Source organism: Schistocerca americana, chromosome 2 (genome assembly GCF_021461395.2).
Source record: "Schistocerca americana isolate TAMUIC-IGC-003095 chromosome 2, iqSchAmer2.1, whole genome shotgun sequence".
In the NCBI taxonomy this organism is placed as follows: domain Eukaryota; kingdom Metazoa; phylum Arthropoda; class Insecta; order Orthoptera; family Acrididae; genus Schistocerca; species Schistocerca americana.
In genome coordinates this window covers 180,852,619-180,871,824 of record NC_060120.1, presented here as the reverse complement: position 1 = coordinate 180,871,824, position 19,206 = coordinate 180,852,619, and the positions used below count along the sequence as shown (strand labels likewise).

General features: G+C 40.4%; 1 protein-coding gene across 2 annotated transcripts in view; it reads right to left on the bottom strand.

The window, feature by feature from the left end:
* Nucleotides 1-19,206, bottom strand: part of LOC124596602 (protein bric-a-brac 2-like) — a 528,908-nt gene that overhangs the window by 123,061 nt on the left and 386,641 nt on the right. The window lies entirely within an intron of this gene.

Here is a 19,206-nt window from a genome sequence, read left to right as displayed (position 1 = left end):
AAATAGATGTTGAATTTTCAATAGTCCCTTCATCAGAAGGAGCTCATTTCTGTATTGTTTGTTACTTCTTATACACATTTAGACACAATATTTCTGTCTATCCAAAATTCACAATCTTTCCTTTAATTTTTTTCCCCATTTATCTTTTCCCCTTAAACAGCCTAAGACATTCTGATAGCCAGGGATTCAAACCCACCCCACCCCGCCCCATCTCCCCCAAGAGTTGGACACACTAATATAAACATCCTGCAACAAACTTGTTGTTTCAGAGCTAATAATCTGACTTACTTGTTGCTCACTGTCTTTCATTTCTCTGTTGTACTCTAACATATCCTGAAGCGGTCTACACTCATTAGTGCATCTTTGAGCACTGTGTTGATTTAACATGTTGTTACAGAATTTCATTGAGGAAAACTGTTGGTACTCAATTCACTGGTGCATCCATTAAAACTGCCACAGATTTACAAGGTTTATCATAGAACTAATATATTTACTTGCACAACATGTGTTCTTTGAACTTTAACTACAGAATAACTAGTGAAAGAAAAACTAAATTTGCTGGCAGAGACAGGAGGGTACTAAAGAGGATCACATTGATGTTTTTGACACTACATCTGATTCAGTTTAACTATTTCTTTTGGCCACAGGTACAGTATAGATAATGAACATTTTGCAACCAAATGAAGTTGATAAACTGAAGTGGGTGTAACAATCTTAAAAATTGATGTAGACTTTGAAAATGAAGTTGTACTTCCAGAATGTGTTGGACTTACACAGAAAAATAAAATATTATGGTTGAAGATTATGTAAAAAGATCTCTAATTTTATGTGACAGAAACTGGATAAACAAAACATTCATACTGAAGTGGCTATACTGCTTGTACACCATGTTAACACAAAGAAAGAGGTTTTAGTAGTGCATAAAGCACAAAACCTGGGCACCTATGAATGGAAATATATATTTTGGTGAGTCTGGGATACACTGTTTCCTCATGAAGAATTCATTTATACATCAACAATACCAGGGTATGTGAAATTCAGACAATTCTGAATTATAGTGCAGTTCTGTAATGAATTGCAAGGTCTTATCATCATTTTTAGTTCCATCATTGTCCAGCTCCAAGCTAAGAATGAGGATGGAGGAGAGTTAGTTGGGTCGGCAACCAGCCAGAAAATCACTTACATAGAACACTGGTAAATAACCCAATTCCCTAATGAAGGCAATGGCTTCACACACAAGGCCTTTAAGGAGGATGATGTTACCTCTGTGGAGGAACAGTCACTGGAAAAATCTCGTGGTATCTGTTCTGCTGTTAGGGGTGACAAAGATATCTGTTCATGATATAAGGCCAGTCTCTTGGTATGTGGAAACCATTGGGAAGCTACTGCATTAACAAAGTACTCAAACTGCTTACATAGCATTACAAATCTTTTGACAGTAAAAATTAATTTCAGACAGACATCTGCATGCAGGATGCTGAAGAAGATCACATTGATACAAGATTAAGAACAGGAGCAAGGAATGTTAAGATCTTCTTGCAACTGGGACGTTGGAGAATCTGAAGGAGGAAATGAGAAGAAACAGAGTGGATATAATGGGACTCCCTGAATGGAGAATGGACAATTTGTACAAAATGAATTCAGGATATTTTATTCTAGAGCAGCATGCAGAGTAAACCATGGTTTTGGCATAGTATTTGGGCCAAAAGTCAAGGATGAAGTGACATGTGTAGATAAAAGGCTGTACCAGTGAAAACCCACAACAAGAAAAATCTGGTGAAAAGTTTACAAATGCCAGACAGAGGTCAATCTGATGGTGAAGTAAATGAAAACCACGACAACGTAGAGGCTATAATAAAGAAAGAAGAGAAGAATGTATGTTTAACAGTAATGGGTAACTGGAATGCAATAACAGGTGGAAGAACTGTGAGCAAATGTGGATTAGGAAGAAGGACTGAGTGAGGAGAAGTATTGGAGGACTTCCATAAAACAAATCTCTTCAGTATTGCAAATATTTTCTATGAGCAATACAGAAGAAAAATGTACACTTGGACTAGATAGATGGCTCAAACATACCAGATTGACTACATTTTGATAAGGAAAGGTTTAGAAATTGTTCAGAACATGATAAGACATTATCAGGAGCAGATATCACATCAAATCAGCTCTCTTGACAGGAGAAGAAAGATAGAAAAATGAAGACAAAATTTAATGTGGAAAGACTTAAAAAGGAAGAGGTGACAAGTGTATTTCAAGAAGAACTTAAAAATAAGGAGGTAACAAATGTATTTGAAGAGAAAAATCCACAAAAAAAGAATCCAAATAACATAACAGTGTAAAACGCAGCCACAACCCAGCCTCATAGCCAAGATGCAGCTACCACCAGCAGTCGCGGTCATTATCTGCCTGCACAGCAAGTCTAGCAGCAGAGAAATGTTTCCACATCAAAATTCTGTGAGTCAACAGAATCCAAATAACATAACAGTATAAAACGCAGCCACAATCCAGCCTCATAGCCAAGATGCAGCTACCACCAGCAGTCGCGGTCATTATCCGCCTGCACAGCAAGTCTAGCAGCAGAGAAATGTTCCCACATCAAAATTCTGTGAGTCAACAGGCAATTCTGGGGCACTGACAAACTTTTGAGAGGCTTACATGGCTTGATCCAAAACTGTGGGCAATCTCGGTCATTGGTCCTATTTGAGTCCCTACTGCTTGACAGAGAAATGTGACGGCTTCCATTTTGTCAGAGCCTGACAGCTGCATATACAGCCCCACAGCTAGCCAGTTACCATTCCAGACAGCCAGTCAGTGTCATGGCAACAAGCCAACCACAGAGTCAATGTCACACTTAAGAGGCAGCCGCTACTGCTGGTGCCGGACTCAGAACAACTGGCTGTCTGGTTTCCAGGCCATGGCAACCAGAAATCCACTTCTCTGTCCTCAATGAGAACACTCATTAATCTGCCTGCTGCCTAATGGCTGGAGAACGAATGGAAGACATCCCCCCCCCCTCCCCCTCCCAGCTTCATTCCACTGATGTCCATCACAGCCAGTGGTCGAGAGTTCATCTCCCTGGGCAGCTTGGATACTGTTGCATCACCAGATATTGAGCCACAGCATATGAAGACTGTGCTGCCTAGTGCAGGTTGCCAGATCTAAGATGGGGGCTGTGACCCCAGTATCGACTAGATGCCTGGTGTGTCAGCAAAACTAAGTCAGTGCACCGCCTCCTGGGTAATGTGTGCATTCCACAGGCCACATGTATGCTCACTTTACTGAGTGGAAATATGAGACAATGCAAAGCTATGTCCTGGGTGAGGTCACACCAATGTAATTGTGCAGATCAGATGAGATGGTAAAGAACTGTTACGTTTATTTGTTGTTTTGCTGCAGTTGCTCACAACATCCTACAGTCCCCTTGCCATCACATGAACGCTGCACACCCTAGGTGAGAGTCAACCTCCTCCTTATAGGTACTAAGACGCCTTTCACCACTGAGTAGTAGTAATTAACCTTCTGACTCGCTACATTTTGCATTTAGAAGTAGGATTGCTTGGAGATTGAGAAGAAGGTATGCTCCATTCTGGTGACAGAAGCAGATGAAGATTTCAATGATGAGTCAACTGGGACAGCAACATATGTAAGCAGCAGTTCAGATTTTGGGTTTTTACTCAGGGGTCCTTGTAACCTTGTATCCTGGGAATCCCCCCCCCCCCCCCCCCCTCCCCCCAGTGCCTGGATCAGTCAGATATCATGACAGTATTTTGTAAAGGCCTGAGGGGTGAACCATTAACTCCAGTAACATTCACTGAATGTAATCTACCAGGGCATGCAGCCCCGTGCACCAAGTCGCATGGTGTAATTTGTTGGGTACGTTATTGTAAAAGACATTACACCAGAAAGTGATGGAAGTGCACCTAGCTTACGTGTGGAGGAATTTTGTGAAGTAGAATCAGTACTGTGAACAGTTAACAGCTTAAAAGAACTGTTAGGTGAGGCTTATGTTACATGGACTTATGTTATATGTCACATCTGATAATGTGAATAGCTGGAACATGGCATATTTAATTCAGCAGGAAAAACAGATACCTTGTAGCAAAATACTCTGAACCTTTAGTAAAGTGTGTACAAGAAAATAGGAAAATCTGATAATACAACAACTGCCAAGGTAATAGTTAGAGAATATCATTTAGTTCGAAGCTTTAAGTTAGTTAATGTAGATGTAAACAATAACAGTACAACATTGGCAAATTAGAACATGGACTAAGTGTCACAACAGTATAGAATGGTTAGGACTTCCTGTCTTTGCATTATGTGACACAGTCTCAAAGTAGCTATACAATGAGGCACTATATGAACATGAGATTATCATTAGATTTAACGTCATCATTAAACCATTCTAAGTACACCAAGATATGGTGAGCTCGGTAGCGGTAAATCTACCTATGATATCTGTCCAGGCTAGAGATTTGACATTATGGAAGAACAAGTCAGATGTTAAGAAATATTACATAGTATCAAAGGTGCACCAGAGGCATACGAGGGTAACTGACAAGCAAGTGTGACTCAGGAAATCAGTCCATGATATCGGAGAGCTCTGTGAAGTGCAGCAACTGGGCTAGTTTCTCAAAGTAAGAGGTAACTATGAGTTGAGATTTTAAGGTTTCTTATGAAGTACTGAGAATTTATTGTGCAACTTAATGAGTTAGAGTTACTGTTATGTACTATTGTGGGAGATGATGAAGTACAATGTGCATTACTGAGTTATTGTGAGAATGAAGTTTGTGTTACGAGGATTTAATGGGTTAATTGAGTTAGAGAATAATGGTGTTTTTCCTGGTCAATACATCTGAGAATGCAACCATAGCAATGCTACTACTGACTCCTTTCTACTCTAAATAGCTTCCACGATGTTTAGCATTGTGGAAATAAGGTGACAGGGTAGAATAACATAAATGAGTTCATACAAGTCAAGAAATGCCTGTTCTTTTGATTTTGAGCACTGGTGAGGGCATGACATTGTGTGTGTAGGTTAATGCAGGATGTAGCATAACAAGATATACACTCCTGGAAATTGAAATAAGAACACCGTGAATTCATTGTCCCAGGAAGGGGAAACTTTATTGACATATTCCTGGGGTCAGATACATCACATGATCACACTGACAGAACCACAGGCACATAGACACAGGCAACAGAGCATGCACAATGTCGGCACTAGTACAGTGTATATCCACCTTTCGCAGCAATGCAGGCTGCTATTCTCCCATGGAGACGATCGTAGAGATGCTGGATGTAGTCCTGTGGAACGGCTTGCCATGCCATTTCCACCTGGCACCTCAGTTGGACCAGCGTTCGTGCTGGACGTGCAGACCGCGTGAGACGACGCTTCATCCAGTCCCAAACATGCTCAATGGGGGACAGATCCGGAGATCTTGCTGGCCAGGGTAGTTGACTTACACCTTCTAGACCACGTTGGGTGGCACGGGATACATGCGGACGTGCATTGTCCTGTTGGAACAGCAAGTTCCCTTGCCGGTCTAGGAATGGTAGAACGATGGGTTTGATGACGGTTTGGATGTACCGTGCACTATTCAGTGTCCCCTCGACGATCACCAGTGGTGTACGGCCACTGTAGGAGATCGCTCCCCACACCATGATGCCGGGTGTTGGCCCTGTGTGCCTCGGTCGTATGCAGTCATGATTGTGGCGCTCACCTGCACGGCGCCAAACACGCATACGACCATCATTGGCACCAAGGCAGAAGCGACTCTCATCGCTGAAGACGACACGTGTCCATTCGTCCCTCCATTCACGCCTGTCGCGACACCACTGGAGGCGGGCTGCACGATGTTGGGGCGTGAGCGGAAGACGGCCTAACGGTGTGCGGGACCGTAGCCCAGCTTCATGGAGACGGTTGCGAATGGTCCTCGCCGATACCCCAGGAGCAACAGTGTCCCTAATTTGCTGGGAAGTGGCGGTGCGGTCCCCTACGGCACTGCGTAGGATCCTACGGTCTTGGCGTGCATCCGTGCGTCGCTGCAGTCCGGTCCCAGGTCGCCGGGCACGTGCACCTTCCGCCGACCACTGGCGACAACATCGATGTACTGTGGAGACCTCACGCCCCACGTGTTGAGCAATTCGGCGGTACGTCCACCCGGCCTTCCGCATGCCCACTATACGCCCTCGCTCAAAGTCCGTCAACTGCACATACGGTTCACGTCCACGCTGTCGCGGCATGCTACCAGTGTTAAAGACTGCGATGGAGCTCCGTATGCCACGGCAAACTGGCTGACACTGACGGCGGCGGTGCACAAATGCTGCGCAGCTAGCGCCATTCGACGGCCAACACCGCGGTTCCTGGTGTGTCCGCTGTGCCGTGCGTGTGATCATTGCTTGTACAGCCCTCTCGCAGTGTCCGGAGCAAGTATGGTGGGTCTGACACACCGGTGTCAATGTGTTCTTTTTTCCATTTCCAGGAGTGTATAAGAGCTTTTTACTAGTTATTACAGGTATGCGGTGCATATACTATAAGAATGTTTGAAATTCAAAAGTCAGTAGCATCAGCATGCAAATATTAAGTGGGAAGAGTGGTGACGTTATTCTCGTAGGATGCTTCACCCTCGTCATTACTTTCCCACAATATGGAATAACACAGTGGCTAACTGGACTGAAATGTGAGAGTTGAATGAAAATACTCAAGACAAGGATCTACAGAACCTGTGTTGTGAGACAGTGTAAAAACAATGATAAGACATATTAGCAGTCTTTTGCAGCTAGTCTCTCAAGTGGAAATCTGGTGGGCAGGATTTACCTATGGTGGGAGGAAGTGTAATGGCATAGAAGGCAGCCAAACCTAGAGTCATAACAAGGGTACAGCTACTGCCACCAGTTGTGATCAATAACCTGCCTGCACAGGAATCCCAGCAGCAGTAAGATGTTTCCAGACTGAACTTACGTGAGTCAATACCTGGGTCTGAGACACAGACCAACTATCAGAAAGCTTCCACTGTTCTATCCACTATTGTGTGGAAATTGCCAGACCTTGGTTACTGGCCTTTATCCAAGGCACTTCCATGTGACACAGAAATGCAATGTCTTCTGTGTGGTCAGCACTTGACAGCTGTATTTAAATCCCCTTAGACAGCCAGTCATCATCCCCATATGCTGGAAAATGACTCTGTGTTGGATGCAGCCAAGGAATCAACACTGCACTTATGATGCACCACTGACACCAGACTCTGAACCCCTGACCACTGCCTGACTGGGCAGGTCCTGGCAGCCAACACTCCACTACAGACTGTATGTGACTGCCTCATGGCTGAGGCATGAATGGAAGACTGCCCAGCTCCATGATGCTGATGTCCATCACAACCTGATGCAGCCAACAGTCCAGGGTTCATCTCCCTGGGTTGCTCTGTCTGCTGTTGTGCCACCAGGACCCTGAGCCAGAATGTAAAATGTCTTTACTGCCTGCCACAGGCTGTCAGTTCTGAGGCGAGTTGTGACCTTCATGTCAACTCAGCACCCAGCATGTTGGCAATGTCAAGTCAATGCGCCACCTCCTGGGCAGCATAGATATGCCGTAGGCTGCACTACCTCCGGAATGCTCACCATACCAAGTCAAAATGTTACAAGATGACATCAAGCTCTGCCCTCGGTGAGTGTGCATCCATAAAATTGTCCAGATCAGGTAGGATAGTGAAGAACTGTTATGTTCATTGATTGTTTTGCTGAGCCACCCACTATGTCCTCCAGTCTCCCTCATAATCACAGGAACCCAGCAAACTCCATCTGAGAGTCGAGCACCCCTGACAAGCACCAAGACAGCTCCCACCATGCAGTAGTGGTCAGTGCACAGCCAACCCTCTACAATACACAACTCCTCAGACAGTAGTAGCAACAATTTGCCTTGAAGAAGAGAACAGCGTTAAGCAACCGTGGGTAACAGAAAAAAAAATGTTGGAGTAGATGAAAGAGAATACAAAATATGAACATTTTGCTAAATAAGAAGGTAGAAAAAGATACAATGCTCTAAATAATCAGCTTCAAAAAGAAACTGGTAAAGCTACAGCAAAATGCCTACAACAGAAATGTGAAGAAATTTAGGAATTAGAAAGAAAGGGGAAGTATGGAGTGATGTATGGGGAGCAAGTAACTTGGACCTCAGGAATAAGGAGAACAAAATGTGGATGATAAAAGGTGAGAATTGGAATGAAATTGCAGGAAACAAGGATTAATCAATAAATGAAAGATGTATCATGAAGAATTATATGAGGTACGAGGTTGCCCAGATGCTTTGGATGTGTTGTGGTCTTCAGTCCAAAGACTGGTTTGATGCAGCTCTCCATGATGCTCTATCCTGTGCAAGCTTCTTTACCTCCTTTATGGCCGCCGAGTAAGTGACGCCAGAAACCATTTCCAGAAAGTTAAGTGATTTAGACAGGAATATAATTTAGTTTAACGCTGACAACAAATTAAATACGTGCATTAGTGTATCGTTTAGTCTTGCCGTTAAAGGTTTGACTTTTATTTGCGTATTTTTTCAGAAAATACGAAAAGATCGTAACTTCGCGAAGTCGTGCTTAGGCTTAAATTTTGTAAACGTGTTTGTTTCTTGTTTCAAGGTAATTTAACTAGTTTCTCGGTAACAAATAAGTAAACTACTGTAAATAGCGTATAACTTCATTGTTTTAATACAGATTTCAGAAAAACAGCGTAACTTTATATCAGAAACTTGCCTATATACATTTGTTTATAGGCCTATTCTCGTAACGTTTTTGGAGAATCAAAGTTAAAGTATCTCATTTAATTGCCCTTTTTTCATTCCATCGAGTGAAATATATAATAAATAGCGTATACCTTCGTTGTTTTAATACAGATCTCAGAAAACCAGCGGAATTTTAAATCAGAAACTTGCTTATATACATTTGTGAATAGGCTTAATTCTTGTAACGTCTTTTTTGATTTTCGGTAATTTAATTGATTTATTCTAGCTAAAGTATTATTTTTGCCATGAGTGAGAAGTGCCTGACGTGCCGTAGAATTGTTAGTTCCGGGGTTTGGTGTGATGGATGCAGTAGTTTTTTTCACTGGGGGGACTGCAGTGGCGTGGGTGTTGGGAAAGTGGATCAGGCTCATCAGTGGTTATGTAGGATTTGCAGCAGAGATAGGAAGATAGTGGAACAGGAGGGGAAAATTGCTGCCCTTCAGGCTGAGCTAGATCAGGCTAGGGAAGATCTGGACAGGTTAAGGAGGGAGAAGGGCAAAGAGAGGTGGGAAGTGGCAACAGGTAGCAGAAGGAACAGGCCTAGAACTAAGTCTGACAGTTTTGTGGTGAATGTCAAAAATAAGTTTGACCTGTTGCTTCAGTTAGAAACTGATGAGCCTCAAGCAGAGGTAGGTGTAGACAGGACACAACAAACTTTCAATAGGAAATTGAAAAAGAATGTAGGAAAGTCATCGAAAAGGAAGAAAGTTTTGTTGTTAGGCAGTTCTCATGCCAGAGGTGTAGGCCAGCTTCTGCAGGAGGAATTAGGACCAGAATACCAGGTCACAAATTTTTTCAAACCAAGTGCTAGTCTGGATCAGGTGACAGAGGATTTAGGCTCACTCTGTAAAGGATTTACCAGGGAAGACACCGTGGTTATTGTGGGAGGGCCAGGGAACAGCATCGACAGAGATCCTGGGTACAGTATAGAGTGTGACCTGGTAAAGATTGCGTCGGCATCGAGACACACCAATGTTGAATTTGTATCTGTCCTGAGACGCCATGACCGGCCTCATTTGAACTCTTCTGTTGGGAGAGTTAATTTGGAGTTGGAACGGCTGCTTGTGTCGGGTGCGGGGGCTCATATTGGTGTGGTTCCTGTTGATTATCTCAGTAGGTGGGACTATACCAGGCACGGCCTACATCTCAACAGGAAAGGGAAGGGGAAACTGGCTGGGGTAATAGCAGGAAATTTAAGGGGGGGAGGCACTGCCATGAATGGTAAAATACCAGTGGTTACAGGTGTTGGAGCAGCACCTTTTTTTAGGATAGGTAAGACAGAAAGATGTCAAGTTCTACGAGAGGTCAGGATTGAAACAAATCTTCAGTTTAGGAAAGAAATTCAACAGCACAATTCTAGCACATTGGATCACCAATCACAGCTATCAATTATAAATTTTCACCAATCACCAGAAATTTTATCTCCACCAAGTTGTATCTCAGTCGTAGGTAATTGCATTGATGAACTAAAGTCACCCAACCCAATTGACATAATCTGCCTCTCTGAACACCATGTGACCACTGGTATAGGAACTAGGCCTAAGCACAATGAGAAACTCACACAGGAGAGTACTGCAAATGTTAGAATAAGGAAAGGTTCTCATAAAAGTATAATTAAAAATAATGTAAGTATATTTCATCAAAATATTGGGAGTTTAAAGAATAAAGTAGATGAGCTTCTGGTTTGTTTGGAAGATTTAGAAGCTGAGAATGAAATAGATATACTATGCCTGTCTGAGCATCACATTGTTACTGATATGGATAAGGTAAATGTAAGTGGTTATAAGCTCTCTGCACATGTAATGAGAGAAAATATGGAGAAAGGAGGAGTTGCCATATATGTCAAAAGTTATCATTGTGCAAAAAGTATAGAAACAAAAAAGTTTTGTGTAGAGAAACATACAGAAGCATGTGCCTGTGAGCTTAAATTAAATAAAGGCACATTTATAATTGTAACTGTATATAGGTCCCCATCAGGAAATTTTCATCTATTTCTGAAAAATTTGGACTCCTTGTTGTGCTATCTGTCAGACAGGGGGAAGCAAATTGTTATATGTGGGGACTTCAGTGTAGATTCTCTGAAAGAGGGTAATAGGAAAAATGACCTTGAAGTATTACTCGGTTCTTTCAATTTGACACCCGTTATTGATTTTCCTACTCGGGTGGTAAAGGATAGCAGCTCACTGATAGATAACTTCTTTATAGACCAAGATAAGTTTAACCAGATAAATGCTCAGCCTGTTGAGAATGGTCTTTCTGATCATGGTGCACAGCTAGTTACAATATATAACATAGCTCCATTCAGCAATACTAAACAGTCCTCCAAAGTAGTACGTTCAGTCAACAATTTAACAATTGCAAATTTCAGGGAAAGCCTACAGCAGTTAGACTGGGATGAGGTGTACCGTGAACCTGATGCCAATTTAAAATATAATTTATTTCATGACATTTTTGTAAATGCATTTGAAAACTGCTTCCCCAAGAAAATAGTTAAATATACTCGTAAGAAACCTTGTAACAAACCATGGCTTACTAAGGGTATAAAAATATCTTGTAACCAGAAAAGGGAAATGTATCTGACAGCAAGAAATAGTAGTGACCCAGAAACTATCAAAAATTATAAAAACTACTGTGTTATATTAAGAAAAGTTATTAAAAATCCAGGAGTATGTGTATCATGTCTGAAATCAGCAACTCTGATAATAAAATTAAAACAATTTGGAATATTATTAAAAGAGAAACAGGTCAACCAAGAGCAGAGGAAGACAGTATTACCATCAAATTGAATGAAAACTTTACGAACAAAAAGTCAGAAGTTGAAAATATTTTTAATAATCATTTTCTAAATGTTGTGGATATAGTAGGATCCAGGTGTTCATTAGAAGATGCTAGGCTGTTAATGGAAGAGGACATACCTATGCAATTTGATACAATTGAAATCTCACCCACTTCTCCCTCTGAAATTAGGAAAATAATAAACTTGCTTAAAAGCAAAAACTCACATGGAATTGATGGCATTTCCAGCAAAATACTAAAAGCTTGTTCTCAACAGATAAGTAAGATTCTCAGCCACCTGTGTAATAGCTCTCTGGAACAGGGCATTTTCCCTTATAGACTGAAATATGCTATTGTTATACCTTTGCATAAAAAGGGGGATAGATCTGATGTCAACAATTACCGTCCAATCTCCCTTCTAACAGCTTTATCCAAAATTTTTGAGAAAGTAATGTATTCAAGAGTAGCTTCACATATCTGTAAAAATGAAGTACTAACAAAATGTCAGTTTGGTTTCCAGAAAGGTTTTTCAACAGAAAATGCCATATATGCTTTCACCAGTCAAATTCTGAATGATCTGAATAAACGAACACCACCCATTGGGATTTTTTGTGATCTCTCAAAGGCTTTTGATTGTGTAAATCATGAAATTCTGCTAGACAAGCTCAAGTATTGTGGCATAAGTGGGACAGTGCACAAATGGTTTCATTCGTACCTAACTGGAAGAGTGCAGAAAGTTGAAATAAGTAGTTCTCATAATATGCAAAGATCAGCACATTCCTCAAACTGGGGAACTATCAAGAATGGGGTTCCACAAGGGTCAGTCTTGGGTCCTTTGTTGTTCTTAATATATATTAATGACTTGCCATTCTATATTCATGAAGAGGCAAAGTTAGTTCTCTTCGCTGATGATACAAGTATAGTAATCACACCTGAGAAACAAGAATTAACTGATGAAATTGTCAATATTGTCTTTCAGAAAATTACTAAGTGGTTCCTTGTAAACGGACTCTCACTGAATTTTGATAAGACACAGTACATACAGTTCCGTACAGTGAATGGTATGACGCCATTAATAAATATAGACCTTAATCAGAAGCATATAGCTAAGGTAGAATATTCCAAATTTTTAGGTATGTCCATTGATGAGAGATTAAATTGGAAGAAACACATTGATGATCTGCTGAAACGTTTGAGTTCAGCTACTTATGCAATAAGGGTCATTGCAAATTTTGGTGATAAACATCTTAAAAAATTAGCTTACTACGCCTATTTTCACTCATTGCTTTCACATGGCATCATATTTTGGGGTAATTCATCACTGAGGAATAAATTATTTATTGCACAAAAGCGTGTAATCAGAATAATAGCTGGAGTCCACCCAAGATCATCCTGCAGACATTTATTTAAGGATCTAGGGATATTCACAGTAGCTTCTCAGTATATATACTCTCTTATGAAATTTGTTATTAACAACCAAACCCAATTCAAAATTAATAGCAGTGTGCATAACTACAATACTAGGAGAAAGGACGATCTTCACTATTCAAGGTTAAATCTAACTTTGGCATAGAAAGGGGTGAATTATACTGGCACTAAAGTCTTTGGTCACTTACCAAATAGTATAAAAAGTCTGACAGATAACCAACAAGTATTTAAGAAGAAATTAAAAGAATTTCTGAATGACAACTCCTTCTACTCCATAGAGGAATTTTTAGATATAAATTAAGAAAAAAAAGAAAAAAAAACAAAAATATTAAAAAAATAAAAAAAATAAAAATAAAAAATAAAGAAAAACAAAAAAACACAAAAAATAAAGTTGTTATATTAACTTAAGTATGTTGTTAAATTAACCTAATTATGTCATGTATTGGAAAATTCGACTCGTTCCACATCATTACGAAATATCGTATTCATGATCCATGGAACTAGTATTAATCTAATCTAATCTCTGAGTAACTACTGCAGCCTAATCCCTCTGAATGTACTTACAATATTCATCTCTTGGTCTCCTTCTATAACTTTTAATCCACAACTCCCTCCAGTCCTAAACTCGTGGTTCCTGATGCCTCAGAATGTGTCCTACCAACCTTTTAGTCAGGTTGTACCACAAATTTCTCTTCTCCCCAATTCTATTCAGTATTGCCTCATTAGTTTACTGATCTACCCATCTAATCTTCAGCATTTTTCTCTATCACCACATTTCAAAAGCTTTTATTCTCTTCTTGTCTAAACTGTTCATTGTCCATGTTTCACTGCCATATATGGCTACTCTCTGTACAAATACTTTCAGAAAGGACTTCCTGGCAAATCTATACTTGACATTAACAAATTTCTTTTCTTCAGAAATGCTTTTGTTGCTATTGCCAGTCTACATTTTGTATCCTCCCTACTTTGACCATCATCAGTTATTTTGCTTTCCAAACAGAAAAACTCATTTAGTACTTCAAGCATCTCATTTCCTAATCTAATTCTCCCAACATCAGCTGATTTAGTTTGACCCTCATTTTGTTTTTGTTGATGTTCATCTTATATCCTCCTTTCAAGATACTATCCATTCCTTTCAACTGCTCTTCCAAATTGTTTGCTGTATCTGACAGAATTATGATGTCATCAGCAAACCTCAAAGTTTTTATTTCTTCTCCCTGGACTTTAATTCCTACTCCAAATTCTTCTTTTGTTCCCTTCACTGCTTCCACATTATACAGATTGAATAACATTTTTCCATTATTCTGTAAAGGATTCGTGTTAGTATTTTGCAGCCATGACCTACTAAACTGATAGTTCAGTAATTTTTACACCTGTTGCCACCTGCTTTTTCTTTCTTTGGAATTGGGATTATTACACTCTTTGCCTGTCTCATTCATCTTACTCACCAGATGGAAGAGTTTTGTCATGGCTGGCTTTCCCAAGGCTATTAGTAGCTCTAACAGAATGTTGTCTACTTCTGGGGCCTTGTTTTGAATTAAATCTTTCAGTGCTTTGTCAAATTCTTCATGCAGTATCGTATCTCTCTTCTCATCTTCCTCTATGCTTTTTTCAATTTCCATAATATTGCCCTTACCCTTGTATAGACCCTCTATATACTCCTTTCACCTTTCTGCTTTCCCTTCTTTGCTTAGGACTCTGAGCTCTACATTCATACAGGTTGTTCTTTTTATTTTAGATATGGAGGATGAAAAAGAATTACTTGAAGAGGATAATGCATTTCCAAACATTACAGAAGCCAAGAAAAGGTGGAAATACTGAATTCGTCCAATAAGATTTATGATTAAGGTGAGTGGTCAAATGACTTCACAGAAATAGTGAAGATGCCAATATCGATAGCTAATACCGTGGAATAAATGGAATATAGGACAATAGATGAGATATCTTACTCGGTCAAAAATTCTATTGAGAGTAATGAACTCATGTTGAGATTTCTGGTAGAGAGAATTAGATGAAAAACAGTTTGGCTTCAGATGGGAATAAGGTACAAGATATGCAAATGGACTGTTACAGATCATTGGGGAAAGATGCCTAAAAAAAGGTGGAGAAGTTTGTGCAATCTCTGATGATACTGAAGGAACCTTTGAGAACAATTTTCTGAAGCACAAACTGCAAATAAGAGGACAAAAAAGCAAATCATCATATGACACAACAAGTAAAAATAATGAGAGGTAATTAAATGGCTGTAAGAATTAAAATTGGGTTAGAGATTAGACAATGCTGTTATCGTTCACCTGCTATTTATAATATCCATTTAGACGATTCAGTGAAAAACCAATCCAGCACAAGAGTTGTGTGATGTATCAGATTTGCTGATGGATTGGTATTACAATATGAAAATGAAAAATAAATTAACAATATGACAAAAGAACTAAACTCCAACTATGCAGAATATGGAATGAAGATAAATGTGAAAAAGATTACGCAATGGTTTCAACAAGGCAACTGAGAAAGATGAAAGTGAAAATCTGTGATGAGATAGTGGAACAGCCTGATAATTTCAAGTGCCTAGGATGCAAAATAACATGATTTGTTATCAAGAAATAAAGATAAGGAAGCTATTACAGAAGAAACATTTTACAGAAGGAGGAGTATTTTCTATGGTCCATTAAATGAGCAATTAGGGACAAGATTAATGAAATGTTTTGTGTGGAATGTAGTCCAATATAGCGCCAAAACTTGTACACTGCAATGGAGAGAGAAGAAACATTTGTGCCCCTCACCACAGACACTATGTCAGGTTCATTTGTTCATAATTCATAAGCTGGCACTAGATGTCATGAGTATTGCTACCAGAGGCAGCCAGACAGCAGACGTGGCCACCAACCGATGGCCGTATTGCGGACATGCCTTCCTAGGCTGCCACTGGCAGTGCTGCTATCAAATTGGATACGAAGCTAGCATCAGGCCCCCTTCAGTATTATGACTGATGCCTTTGAGTACACAGTCTCTTTGTGTCAGTGACTACAGTATTACAGACTTGTCTACAGGCTATGGCACTCGGGGCATTGGTCGAAACTGACTGTACCCGTGCTCTTCAACCTATTGAGTTAGGTACGCGATTTTCTTTTATTTTATTTTTTTGTCCCTGTTCTCTGTGTTCTGCTGTTGAGGCTGGTCCTTTGTTAACCTGCTGCTTGGTGGATTCGTGTCTTGCTGTGACAGCAACACTAGAGCAATGAAGATAGTGTTGTGTTTCTTGCAGATTTCTGGACAAACACCACATTGCTTGGTAATGATTTTCTCTGTTTTTCAGAAACTTATCTGTGACTTCTAATTGAAACATTCCTTACAGATCCAGTTTTTACATTCTGTTTCTATTCAGTGTCTACTCTGTGTTGAGTCATGGCGAATGTGCTGCAGGATTTACCACTGAGCCTAGCTATTAAGTTCCAGGCCCAACAACTTCAATAACTTATCACAGGAATGACACAACTGATGCATCTACACACAGAACTGTTGGTGTCACTCGCAGCGCCACAGGGAGCGCCAAAACTAGCTCTGCCTGTCTGTGCACCACAGTTCCAGACATCTGATGCACAGTAGGAAGACTGGTGTGAATACTGTGCTCAGCTTGACACCCACAACACTGCACATCATATTCAACAGAAAACCACATTTCTTTGGCAACAATAGGCACTGTAGTACACAAGCTGGTATGTGAACTTTTTCCCACCACCTGCCCCAAATGTGTAGCCTATGAGGACTTGATTGCTGTGTTAGGCAAATACTTTGATGAACAAGTGAATGTGGCTGCTTCTCATTACAAGTTTTTCCTATTACATGTGCAACCTCATTAGACTAGCAAACTGTGTGTAGCTGATTTACAAGGCCTGACCAGGCATCGCAACTTTAAGTGTGAATGTGGTAAATGTTATAGTGATGCCATAATCTGAGACACTATCACAGAGAACATGCCTCACTCTAAAATCAAGGAACAAATACTGAAGTACCCAGATCTAAATTTAAAGCAAATATTGGAATTAACCAAGTCACAGGATTCTTATGACAGTGCTGCAGTAGGCTTTGACTCTCCTCACATTTCTGTGGTGCAAAGTATGATTGATAGTGAGCTGGTTGTCCACCTGTTTCAGGCACCGCACTACTCCAAATCACAGCCAGGGCAGGGCTGTGCATAACAACAGTGTGATAGGCAGATGGTGTGTGGTGTTAAATCTTGGCTTCAGTGCTTCATGTCACACAAGCGGCAGGCATGCCCTGCCATGATGCAAAGTGTTTGCATTGTGGTAAGCATGAACATGTAAAATTAATGTATTTGCATAAGCAGAAATCCCACAAGCAATCTGTTCCTTATTCAAAATGTCAGTCTGTGAATCTCAATGTTGTACTTTCAAAGTCGCCTGGTGCTATTCATAGTGCCAAGTCAGTGTCAAAATCAGAGTCACAGAAGTCTAATAACTCTTATGCTATTCAGTGACAAGCAAATAAAGTCTTTTTCACTTTGCAGACTGCTAACTGCAACATGCACATGCAGTTAGGTATCGGAGCTTCAGTGACAATTTTGAACAGATGCATGTATGAACTGTTAGGAAAGCCTAAATTTCACAAATCACAGAACAACTCTCTCAAGTTTTCAAAAGCTATGATACTGGTCATGGTATCCCAGTTCTTGGTGTTTTTAGATTGCCTACCACTTTTCACAATGTTACAAAGACAGCTTCATTCACAGTGTTGTGTTCAAAGGACAGTCAAAACATTTTTGGTATTGATTCATTAAAACTTTTTGAGTTGCAATTTCAGTACTCTGTTTCAAAACTTTGTGGTGATTTCAGTGAACTTTTTCAGGACTGCCGCAGCAGAGCCACCAATTCTAAGGCTCATATTACAACGAAGGAAAGTGTGCAACACGGGTTTAGCTGGGTATGGCCTGTACTTCAACCAATTAGAGACCTAAGCACTACAACAATTGTTAAACTGGCAGGGCAAAGGTGTAAACACTCCAGTAGCAACTAGTCAGTGGGCATCTCCTCTTGTAACTATCATGAAACCATGTAGCAAAATAATATTGTGTGCTGATTTCAAGTCAGCAGAGAATGCTCACACAGTGATTTACTCCTTTCCATTAACATGGTCTCATGGACTGATGGATGAGCTAGGAGCAGGTAGCTTCTTCTCTAAAATAGACTCACAGGATTCTTATTTGCAGATGGCGTTGGATGAGCAGTCTCAGAAATTTTTTGTGACCAACGCTCACAGGTGGTCACTCAAGCTTTTGCATTTGGCCTTCAGCAGTGTTTCAGTGCTTGCAATTTTTCGGCGCTTTCTTGAACAGCTGACTGCTATAGTGCCTTCATGCACAAATTATTTGGGTGGTATTGTGGTTTGGGGTCATACTCCCAAGTAAAATCTTTCTAAGCTTCTGATGGTCTCAAGTGCTACAAACACAAGTGTTATTTTTTTTCAGACCAAAGTCGAGTGTCATCAATGCTCAGAGCATCCAACCATGGAAGTCTCATTAAACTGCAATTCAGGACCTTCCAGTGCCTTGCAACATAAGTGAACTTCAAGCAGTAATAGGAAAACCCACTTACTACTCCATTTCATTCTGAATGCAGGGCCAATTGCTGATCCTTGGACAGGTTAAGCAAGAAAAATGTTCCTTTTGTATGATACCAGGAGTGTCAAATGGCTTTTCAGAGACTGAAGGAAGCTTTGTTGAGTGTTTACTCCATCATGATTCCATTACTCCAGCCTAGTTAGCGATAAATGCTTCCTCATATGGGATTGGTGCAGTGCTTTCACACATAGTTGGATCCATGGACAGACCAACTGTGTTTCCTTCCAAGCTTTTTGCAAGGCTCAGTGCAATTATTCCCAACTAGAGAAGGAATCCTTCGCCATTATCTATATGTGAAAAAATTCCATTAGTATCTTTATGGAAAAACATTTTACTTGGTGACAAATCACTAACCATTGACATCATGGTTTAGACCTTCCAAGCCAGTTCTGCCATACACAGCAGGGAAGCTGCAGTGCTAGTCTTTGATATTATCCAGTTACCAGTATGAAATCATGTACAGACCAACAGCTAAACATTCCAATGCAGACACCTTCTATCATTTACTTGTTGGCAACAACGCAGCATTCAACACATTTAAAGACTCTTGTTCCCATATTGATGTGCAGGACCATGAAACTCTCAATATATT